Consider the following 12,413-nt stretch of genomic DNA (forward strand, 5'->3'; position numbering starts at 1 on the left):
GCATAGTCAAATTTTGGGCTACAAATGGGTGTCCACACAGAGTCCACACAGACCCTCGTGGATTATGGCAGATGACAAAATTTATGTCACGCAGACAAGTGAACACGGAAAAGAAGAATTGACCTTTTGGCTTGGCCCACCCTCCAAAAACAACGTACTGAGAAAGAAAAGAAACAGATGAGACAGCGATAGGATAAAGACAGAAGGTACAAAGTGAAGCTGAAGAAAGCTAGTCTAGTGTTCATAGCCAAAAGCAAAAAAAAAATAGAAAAAAAGACTGCACTATATTAGTTGGTCCAGAAAGGCATACCAAAACACATGTCAGGGAAGGAGAAAGTTAGTAATATCTCATCTCCTCAGCAGGAGTACAAGTAGTATAAAGGAATAAGGAGACAAAAACTGAGTTAGATGCCATGTAAAGAACCTTAAAATATGCACCCATGAACAAATCCTATTTCCACAACTGATGATAAAGCTTTCATGCTGACGTCAAACCTTCAACTCCCACAGCATCCTTTCCCAAAGACAGACACACACAGTAAAGCAGCCACAGAGGCCTGTTCCTGTCACTCCTGTATACCTACATGAAGGCAGAGTCAGTGTGGGCCTCCTCTGGCAGCAAACGTATCGCCACAGTCCGTGTGGGGCCCCATCTGACCCGCTGCCAGGTCTCAGTGCAACCACAGCACCCTCACTACAGTCCTGGGAGGTCAAATACAAAACCATAGCTAAAGCTCTGGAGTGTTTTCTTTCAATTTCCTGAGCTTTAGATCTGCATCACCCAGAAAAGCACAGCGATGGTCATAAGCTAAAAAATCTCTCAAAAAAAGAAAAAAAAAAATGTTTTTAGTAACAAAACATCAGGGCTTCTTCTGTTGTAGTTGCCAGGTAAGTTCTTTATCCTCTGTAATCTGATGTCTTAATATTCTGATGGTGCACCTTTAAAGATGACGCTGAAGGCTGGGTGTGGTTGCTCTTTGTGCCAGTTCTCTGGGAGATTATAACTGATCGAAACAAAGGGAGAGGAGAGGGAGGGATACAGAGTGGGAGGGAGGGATGAACATAAAAGGAAGAGGAAGCGAGAGAGAGAACTGGAGATTCAGAAAAAGAATGAGTCTCACAGAGATAAAGAATGAGGAGAAATGCAAAACACAAAGGCAGAGACAGAAATAGTGGGAGAGAGAGAGCTGTGTATATAGCGTGTGGTAGAACTCTACCTGATGGGCTGGTACTTCCTGAATCCAATCAATTATTCATACACTGGATACAGAGAAGGACAGCACTGCTGCCCTCAATATCGTTACCAGATTTTGTGTGTGTGTGTGTGTAGGAATATAATGGAGACAACTGTTGTTTTATATAAACGCCTTTTACCTAAATTGTTTTATTTTGATGCCAGAAGGGTACAGGCAGAGTCATTTCACCCAAATTAGAAGATATTTTTTTAGCATGAAGATGGTTTGGATTTTATTTGCCATGTGGAACTGACATTTTTTTACTTTGACACATTTATTCAATCACTTATGTGTCCAGCTATACAGATGTACACTTTATTGCATTGTAGTGCATTGAAGTGATAATATAAAATTTCCATTTCAATGTACATGCAGTAACCTGCAATGTCAATGTAAAAATATGTTTTACAAAAGTATTCAGATCCTTTTCCGTGTCACTCTAAACAGTGGTCATCCAACAGTGAATCCCTTTTTTTTTGGCAAACTCTCTTGTTTGGACATAGTTTACAAAGAGACACACTTGTGTATATAATACCCCACAATTCATCACTGCATGGCAAGACAAAAACCTACAGTGCAATGAGGAACTAGAGATAAAAAGGCCTTGGTCAGGGAAGTGATCAAGAACTGAACACTCAGAGTTTGTAGAGACTGACCCAAGAAGACTCAAAAGTTGTAACCAATGTGAAACGGACTGAATTAAGGGCCTGAATACTGCTGTAAAGGAGAGATTTGATTTTTGATACTTTTGCAAGGAACTTGGGGAGCACAGTCTTGGGCCATCCTCCTGTTGAGTGGCTGTTTGGTTTCTCCAATGTAGAGTTCCGAGCATTCTTCCTTACACTGGACAGCATATACTACATTGCTCCTCTTTTGTTTTGGTATCTGGTCTTTAGGGTGAACCAGTCTCTGCCTCGGTGTCGGTGGGTTTGAAGTGAACTGGTATCTGATGTTTCCCAAAAATACGTTTATGCCTCTCTAGAACACTTGCTACAAATGACCAGGTTTTTCCTCTGTCAATCTTGAGGCTCAGCTGTGTCTTGTTTTTCTGCCTGATGTGGATGTTGCCTTGTTCAAGGCCCACTTGGGGTAGCCACAGGTTTTGAGGGCTGTCTTCAAGTGGTGGTTCTCTGTTCTCTTGGCCTCCATAGAGGTAGGGATGTTGTTTACTCTGTGGCATAAAGTACTGATGCCTCCTAGTTTGTGTTGAACAGATTCCATGTACAGACTGGCAACAATGGGTGACACAGGGGACGGGGGAGCCCATGGCACATTCATGTGTCTGTTTGTAAAATTCACCTCTGAAGTATGTGGTGTTCAGACAGGTTCAGTCTTCTAGTTTTTAGGTCGAAACGTTTCACCACTCATCCAAGTGGTTTCATCAGTCTAAGAGAAAGCCACTTGATGAGTGGTTTTTTATATATATATATATATATATATTTTTTTTTATACATTATGTTTTATGTGTTATGTTACTTTTTGGAAAATTATTACCTTACTCGGGCAAGGAACTGTATATGGCAACTTCATTGACCTTCATTTTCAGCCTAACAATGAAAAACTTTGATGAAGTCACAATAATTTATTCATCCAGTAAAATGTACAACGATTCATCCTGTAAAATTTGAATTTCCAAGTATTTCAATGAGTGCCCTATAAAGGGTTAAAATGTAGACCTGCCCAGGGAAATCACTTGTGTTTAAAGGTGCTGTATATATCCATCCGCGAGCTAATGCAGCTATGAGCAGGCTGCACTACAGCATCAGCAAACAGCAAAGCAAACACCCAGATGGCTTTATCATCAGAGCTGGTGATTTCTGCCACACTAATCTGAAGACTGTGCCCCCCAGATTTGATAAGAACGTGGACATTAAAACAAGGTATGTCTGGAGCCTACAAAGCCCCTGATCAGCAACAATAATGAGGCACCGTACAGAGAGGAGGTACAGGCATTTATGGCAGGGTGCAGTGATAACCACCTCAACCTGAACACTAGGAAGACCAAAGAAATCATAATTGATTTCAGGAAGTCGAGGATCACACCGCATCCAGGCCTGAACATCCACGGGGAGGAGGTGGAGCATGTCACAGACTTCAGGTTACTTGAATTGATCTCGGAGGATCTGGGTTTGGATAATAAACACCACCAATATCATCAAAAAAGCCCAGCAGCGTCCCTTTCTTTTTGAGAACAGGAGGAACAAACCCCTGCCATCTCTGCTGAGGAACCTCTACCACTGTACAGTAGAGAGTGTCCTGACCTATGGTTGCACGATATGGTACACCAGATGCTGCTTTTTATCTCTAGGTTACATTCTATGTTACATTTTGCACATAGACCCAATGTTGTAGGTGCTACAGGACATTGCTGCTAAACAAAGTTTTGTTGTATCTCGTTGTACAATGACAATAAAATTTCTTCTTCTAGAAGGTGACCTGCAGCTCCTGTGACAGGTTAAATTTCCTGAGCTGCTACAGGGCCTTCTGGGCCTTCTTCCAGATGTGGTCAGGGTGGGAGGTCCATTTCAAGTTCTGGGAAATTGTGCATCCCAGAAACCTCATGGTCTCCACAGCAGAAACATTGGTGATGAGGATGTTGAGAGGGGAAAGAGTCGGGGGGGGCTTTTCCTGAAATTCACTATCATCTACACAGTCTTGAGTGGGTTCAGCTCCAGATGGTACTGACTGCACTATCTGTTCCACAGGAGACAAAACTTATAGTTAGGGCTGGCTTCAGGCAACCCTGAACCCTCCCTTAGTTATGCTGCTATAGGCCTAGACTGCCTGAGGATTCTCCATCGGTGCACTGAGCTCACTTCTGTCTCTTCTGTTAAAGGAAGTTTTTCCTCTCCACTGTCGCCAAGTGCTGCTCATAAGGAATTTGTTGGGTTCTTCTTTTTTGGTAAGTGCCTTGAGATGACTGAATTGTGATTTGGCGTTATACAAATAAACTGAAATTGAAATTGAATTGAATTGTATATATTTGCAGACTTATCACTATTCTGGATCAGACTAATCACTGTGGTGTTGTCCGCATACTTTAAGAGCTTCACAGAAGGCTGTCTTGACGTGCAGTTATTAGTGTAGAGAAGAAGAGCAGTGGGGAGAGAACCCCTGGGAGGCACCAGTGCTGATGGTCCAGGTCCTGGATGTGATACTCCCCAGTCTTTCAAAGAATTTTAAGACCACAGACGTCAAGGCGACAGGCCTGTAGTCATTTAATCCTGTGGTGGAGGGCTTCTTGGGGACTGGAATGATTGTGGCGCGTTTGATGCAGGAGGGCACCTCACACAATTCCAGAGAACAATTGTAGATCGGGTGTGAAGATGGTTCATCAGCACAGACTTTCAGGCAGGAGGGGGACACCGTCAAGACCTGGAACCTTCCTGATCTTTTGTCTCTGAAAGAGCTGTCAAAGATCCTCTTCAGAGATCTTTATTGCAGTTAGGGGGTCTGGGTGGGGGCTGGTGTGGAGGAGAGGGTTGCAGACAGTCCATTCAAATTGGTGAGAGGTGTAAAGGGACTCTTCTCAAATTTTTACAAAACTGTATATTCAGACAGATGCTTAGAAGAATAAGTGATGAATCAACATTAAACACCAGCTCCCACACACTGCTGACACTTGCAGTAAATCTGAGCAAATAATACACAAACTATCTTCACAGCTAAAACATATCTTTTCTCCTACCTTGGGTGAAATGACTCAAAACCTTACAAATGGCTGTGTACCACCACCCTGATCTATCACCATAATTGTATTTGGAATTTCATGGCTTGGTTTTTGTCCAGACATGCAGCGATTGTATGACCTTACCCAGGTGTGTGTCTTTCTAAACACAACAGAGGCACTAAATATATATTTGCAAATGAGATATTTTAATTTTTGCAAAAAATTCTGAAAACATGCTTTCACAGACTTTTGCACCTGTTACTGAATATGGCAAAATGGTGATTTATTTTAAAATAGATCTACCCCACAGCAAGTATGCAAGAAGTGAAGGGATTTGAATAGTCATTATAAAAATGAAAATAAGCTTATTTCATTTTCTGACAATTAAAATTATTTACCTACCATTTTTTTGATTCTCAATGTATTGGTCAGTTTAAAAGCTAATTGTATGAAACTTGGCAAGGATTTGCTTTTTATTACTGTTTTTAAAATTCCATTACTCCCTCTGTTGCAAGGTGTACAGAATAGGAGATTTGCATATACAGTATGCCTACACTCTTAATCCTTGTGACCAATTTAGCCCCATTTACTCCCATTATAACCACATATTTTTGATATGCTGAAATCCTGACATTTATAATGCCTTTCCCATGGATACCTAATAAATCTAAGCCTCTACCTTCAAAATACAGGAAAAACAGGTTTTAGGTGTAATGACCCCCCCAAGCCACCAGCAGCAGAGCCTTCATCACATAAAGTTTCAATGGAGGTCTGGTTCTCTTTGCAATAAAAAAGCTGAACACCATAAAAATGGTCTTGGTGGTGATTGATATAAAAGAGTGGCGTGAACGTGGTTGAGAGTATATTTTGTCTGTGTGTGTGTGTGTGTGTGAGAAATTCAAGTCATCAACAGCCAAGTGGATTCTGTTTAAAGGAGGGGTGTGAATGTGGTTGAGAATATACTTTGTGTGTGTGTGTGTGTGTGTGTGCATGTGTATGCGTGTGTGTGTGTGTGAACTTCAAGTCATCAAAAGCCAAATGGACTCTGTTTATGCCATTTCTTGATCAAGAGAGATCCTCCTCTCTCCTATTGGATGCGTGGTATAGCATGTTTATGCAGGTGCAAATTTGAAGTCTGACAGAATAGTTTGCAGACTTGTCTGGCTGGTCATTTCTCCAGTGGACAGCCATGAAGAAAAGCCTGAAATCAGAGGAGGTTCTTGCAAAGGGCCTGTGGACCACCTAGACCAGGTAAGCACAATTTTACATCAATTATTGCCAATTTATTTAGTGTTACTCATTATTTATGATTGTCTGATATAGTCATAGACTATTTACTTAATTCTGTATTTATCAAAATAAGAACTGTGTTTAAATGTATTCATGTGATCATTCCTTTTTCCTTTACAGGTTAGTGGCACCTACTCCTGCTGTCAGCTGACACACAAGTGGCCCATGTGTCTGCTCTACCACATGATAGTCATATCATGCTATAATGTCCTGTTCACCTCTGTGGACCCCAGCTGGAACAGTGCCTATTACTTTAAGTGGCGACTTGGAGCAAGTTGGCAGAGCTCTCATCATTTGCCCAGAAGACCGACTGCAGCCAGCCTGGTCCTACAAGCCTGGGGCCAGGTCCATGATCAGCAGGGGGAAGAGGAGAACGAGAAGCCACAGCCAGGGCTCTCCAGAAAGCGGAGGCAGTGTGTCTTGTGCCCGCAGCACAGAAGGATGTGGAACCAGTGCACCAAATGTGGAGCCCATGGATATAAAATGCACCCCACAGTGATCTGTGGATTATGCCTTAAATTGTGAACACACAAGTGTGTATATAAGGTTTTTTGAATAAACTTCCATTGGGCCTGGAAAATCAAGGGGTTCTTTTTGAATAAACTCTCATTGCTCTAAAAATAATAATGGATCAAAATCAATGATGTTAGCAATTATTGACCTAGTCAAGTCTGAAATAACCTCATTCCAAATATTCCACTTTGCACCTCATTTTTGGTAAATATTGTATATTTTGTGTTTTTTCCATTGGGGGAAAAAAAAAAAAAAAGAAGGTTCTTATGACAAAAAGGGCCTAAAAATATAAAAAAAATATACAGAAATCATAAAAAAAAACTTCATATCTGTGGTTAGGTCTGAAGTTGTTGAAAAGATTTGATGCGGTGAAAGTGAAAAAAAATATTTATATATAAGATTTTTATTACACTTTTATGAAAGCGACCGTTTTGGTACACAAGGGTAAAAAGGGTTTCCCCTTCCATTTCCCTGCACACCCATCTATTATACTCAGTCATCAAATCTGTCATCAATCTATGTTAGCATAAGTGAGTAGGTGACGCTGTCAACTGCCGAGAGGCCACAGTGTTGTTTTGTGCGTGTGTGTGTGTGTGTGTGTGTGTGTGTCTGCAGCAGAAGGGCATTTGTTCAGTGCATTCCTGAACACACGTCAATCCATCATCCTGTCAAAGAAACAAACTAAAAGGCTCTCAGGATTTATAAATAAAGTATGTATCCAGATCCTAAGTGTTGAGACAGTTCTTTTGTTCTTCAGGCTCTGTGGCATGCTCTGTTTTGCTGCACTTGGCATCAGACACACTCCTGTGGACATTCCAACTGTCTCCACTCTGTCAAAGTCACCGTGACTGTCAAACAAATGTCCATGTCCAGGTTTAGTTACACTACCCACTAAAAGGTTAGACAGTAGGATTACAGGCTGGATACATTTTTGAAAGACAGACTCCACATATAGCATCATGTGTAGCTCATGATATCATCTTCCAAGATCTATTGTTGGGTAAAAATGTCAACATCAAGAGCTGCAACTTGTGACATGGCCTTGACATGAACTTGAGACAAAACCTTGTTTGTTCTCTTTTTTTCTCCATAATAATTTTTGTGTTATCACACAGGCTCTGTAAAATCCATCTTTACAGCTCTGCTATGATGTATGGTCAAAATTTGTACTTCGTACTACCAAAATTGTTAGTTCTGACAGAATCATCACTTCTGCACTGCTGCATTTTCTCTGAAAAAGAAAATGTGCACGTACACAATTGGTCCCAAAATTATTCTTTTTTTAATCAAAACGGTATCTTTTAATCAGCTCATTATCATTCATTTCTCCCCAAACTGCCTGTCTCCTGGCAGCTCCAAACATGTCTTAACCTAGATCTAAGAGCCAAGGACAGAAAAATCTCCAGAACTACAAATGAATGAATTTGTATTGGAGTATACTGCATTGCAGACAGAATTGAGATAATTTATTAAGAAACTTAGACACATTTGTTAGAGTTGGGAATGTGCATAATGGCTCTTTTGCTGCTTTCTCTCCATTTCCTGCTATTTGCTGACATCAGTGTTTCCAGCAGCAGAAAGTAAAATGGTTCTTTGAGGTCTGATCAAGATACTCTATCAATAGCCATTACAGTACATTAGATGACCGGTGGAAATAGGCTACCTGGCACAAATTCTCCCCTCATTAACTATTACCTATCTCTGTCCTCAGTCGACACCATTACCTCTGTTCACTTTGTCCATACTTTCATTGCTATAATCCCAGCCGTACATGAACCTTATTTAATGGCTGATTTTAACACGTAGGGATAATAAAAGCTCTCACACACTCTGCCATCAGATTCAGTGACTTATGAATGACTTCCAGACTCTTTAGTGTGGTTTCAGGGACTCACAGCTTTAAAGCTGCCCATGTCGTTAGGCCTCTCTTTACAAAGCAAAGGAATAAGTATGAAATCATTTCTTTTATAACTGCTTCTCTGATAAAGCATCTTGAGGCACAATGATTAATTTTGAATAACAAGAAAAAAGTATTTTAAGGTCATAAAATACTGTCTTGTGGATTTTTCAAATCTATAGATTCAAAGGATCCAGGGCCTCTGGGAACACTGTTAAATAATGAATGAGATAATGAGCTGATGAAGTAACTGGTGAATTTCTTTGTCACACAAGATGATGAAACTTTCTTGGTTCAATTTTTCCCCTAGATGCAGCTGTTTAAGATCAAGCTCTGGAAAGTTCATGCTTTCTGATATTTTAAAGCAACATTGAAAAAATTAGAGTCAAAAGTTTGGTTCACACTGTATTAGTGTTATCATGGACCTCTGTCTTGATCAAACTACATTAATACGTTAATTAGCATTTAGCAAACAGATTTGTAGGTTAAATTCACTTTAGGTGCAGTGTGGACTGAGCTGTGTCCATTTGTTACTCTGACTGCTTCACTGTCCAACATGTTGGATTATTTTGGGGCTCATGGGAGTCAGGATGTCTAGAAGGGCAGTAGGACACCGGCATCTACACCAGTGCTGTCCTCATCCAAATCCACATTTCCACCACCCCTATGGATGACTGCTGGACACTTAATTCCAACCCAGCGCCCTGTCAGAATATATTAGTGACAGGACAGGGATAATCCTGAAACCAGTGTCAGACATGGTAGATCCCATGTCAGAGTGACACAACCTGCAAATATGTGCTCAATATAGCTTTAGATCTGCCCAGCAACAGATAGGCTGCCCTTGACAGCCTTAAAGAGTTAAGGTAAACATTGGTGTGTTCACTGGGGTATTATGGGAGCAGGAGGGGGCATCAGTGAACAGATACTAGGTAAAGTGTTGTCCATCAAACAAACAAAAACTGGGCCAAAAGCATCCACACCAAACCAAAAGAAGCTACACTATAGTCCTAAAGTCGCATGAGAATGCAGTGAGTCAAGAAGCAAAACAACAAGGATTGCTTTAGCAGAGCAAAAACACTTAGGACTGGTATCGTCTTCAGGATTGCTTTACATGTCTTCTATGATAAGAAATGTTGCCGTTTGCTTCTCTTCAGTACAAAGTAAGAGATGGACTCAGGTGATTCCTGTCAGTGTTTTACTCTTGCACTTTAGTTAGTTAAACTACAAAGCTTCATATATGCTTTTAATTTATATACAGTCAAAACAGAAATTATAAATTAAATGTTGCTTCTGTCAGCGGTGAAGAACAAAAAATATGTAACTGTACAAATAATTATAGGCTGGGAGTTGCATCCAAAACAAACACAAAGTACTGATAATTATGATTATTCTATTCTTTCTCTTCGTAACTGAATTAAAGTTGACACTTTGAGGTGCAAAATATGTTCCTGTTTAGCTGCTACCTCAACTTCACCCATGAGTATAATTCAGACACACAAAACCAATACTGCCATGAATTATATATTACTGCATAGCTCATCATCGGCTCACCAGGCTAATGGTAACAAAATGATGAGACTCTTTGGACCAGTGCGTGTGAGAAACACAATCAGACAGCAACCAAGAGGAGCATCTGTCTGCTTTCAGCTTTCCATCACAGCAATAAAGCAAAAAGAGAAAAGAACATGATGAACTGAGGAGTAAATGAGGGGGAAATGAGAAAGCAGCACAGGAGGAGGTAGCTGTGTACAGATCGTCCCTTTCAGCTTCTATGGTGTAATTAGTGTCAGATTATTCACAACTGGCAATGAATGCTCAATAAACTGTAAAAAGACTAATTTTATTACTGCTCAATTACAAGAGAGTGCAGCTTAATTTATTTACATTTTGTCAGATTGTTCATGATGCTTGCCTTAAGTTTTTAGAAAACTCCAAAATTACAAAATTGTGGTCAGTGGCATGACCATGGCATGGTTTAAGTATGACTTCTATGAGTTAGAATGACTTTTAAACACAGAACATCGCAAACCCAGGGACTGGAGCATTTTTCTGTGTTGTTACTTGCTATTCAAAATTGGGAAATTAGTGTCAACTCTGGTTGTTTACATGTGTCTCTGAGAAAATACGACACAATAATGGTAAACATGACTCTGCATAACTGAGCTCCAGTCTCTGGTAGGGCACCCACACCAACACCATGAAAACATCCACTAAAATAAACTGCTGTAAAAAGATATCACAAATTTTATTTCCACAGCAGTTTGTTTTTTTGGATGTTTTCATCCCGAACATACTGAAAGGGTAGTGAATTTGCCCACAGAATGGAAAATGGAATGGAAAATTTCTAAATCATATTTCCAAAATGTATGTCAAATTAAGGCTTGTCACCAAAAATCATTCCATTTGGTGAAATACAGTGAAAGTTACGGCCAAATTAAAGACTGAAAAATGACCTTTGGTGGATGAAAACATCCTGAACAACACATGAAGGTTAATGCTGTTTACAAAGCTCCCAGTGGTTTGGTAATTTTTCTGATCAGGGAGCAGCTGCCAAACCTATTTGAATAGCTAAAAAAACCATTGGATATGCAAGTAGCTATTCTCAGACCTAGAACCAGGCTAGTGCTTAGTCATGTGATACTGGACTATATAAATCTGCTCCTGAATGTGTTTAGAAAGGTTCGGATTCCAGTGTGATTTGAGGTTGCTTTCTGTTTGTGTGTCCCTTTTATTTTTGGTTATGTTTAATAATGCTCAACTCTAAAAATCCTCATGTGCCTCCATTACTGGTTTACATGTTTTGTATTGCACTGGCACATTCATAACTGCAGCATACACTTTACGCTGTGCACACTACTAGCAAAGACACAAAGACGAAGGCTCTGTATGCTGTAGTTCTTGCCATTAAACGTGTCCTTCTCTTTCAAAGATCAGGAGACCATGACAACTGTGGTCAGTGATCCCTCCAGCCTTCCTATACTGTTGCTACATGACAACTAGAGCACTGCGTAACCAATGAAATTACAGAATGGCTCTGTAGCCAATCAGGAGAGGTCTCCACACAGGCGTCGCTTCCGGCTAAAATATGTCTGAGGCTCATGGGACAGAATGGTTAAATGTTTAAACTCAAAATGACACGCACGCACGCACGCACGCACGCACGCACGCACGCACGCACGCACGCACGCACGCACGCACGCACACGCACACACACACACACACACACACACACACACACACACACACACACACACACACACACACACACACACACACACACACACACTCTCGCGGATGCTTTGCTTACATAATTTTCTTGTACAGAGTAGCAGTGGTGGAATACATGCATGTTTAATATTCACACTAGCGGGAATAAGCTGACACCTTTTCTCACTTTTCCAATTGAGCAAATTGGACTTAGAAGTTCTGTCTGGATACTGACAGGATAACTTTATTTATTTTGTTTTTTTTTTTTACTTAGGATAACCTTCTTTTACTTACATATCTAATCTGTATACCTGGAAATAATTGTTCAAGCAAACAACTAAACATTCTTTTCAGGTTTACACTGACAGTGACTAAAATCTCTCAGACTGGTGCATTGCTGACACATTATTGATACTACTTAGAATTTTTTATCATTATTGAGCTGCATTACTGATCATAATGAGCTCTGAGAACGTGTCTAATATCCAAATAAAAGCAGTAAATAATCACACTTAAACAACAGGAACCAGAAAATAGGAATTTTTTTTGATTCACGACTCAAAATTGTGACTGTCAGCACTACATTCTACCCAAATAA

At 40.3% G+C, this 12,413-nt stretch overlaps 1 protein-coding gene across 7 annotated transcripts in view; it reads right to left on the minus strand.

Moving 5' to 3' along the window:
- The window catches only part of enah (ENAH actin regulator), a 103,884-nt gene that overhangs the window by 34,706 nt on the left and 56,765 nt on the right, over positions 1-12,413 (minus strand). The window lies entirely within an intron of this gene.

The sequence above is a fragment of the Mastacembelus armatus genome, chromosome 24 (genome assembly GCF_900324485.2).
Source record: "Mastacembelus armatus chromosome 24, fMasArm1.2, whole genome shotgun sequence".
NCBI lineage: Eukaryota > Metazoa > Chordata > Actinopteri > Synbranchiformes > Mastacembelidae > Mastacembelus > Mastacembelus armatus.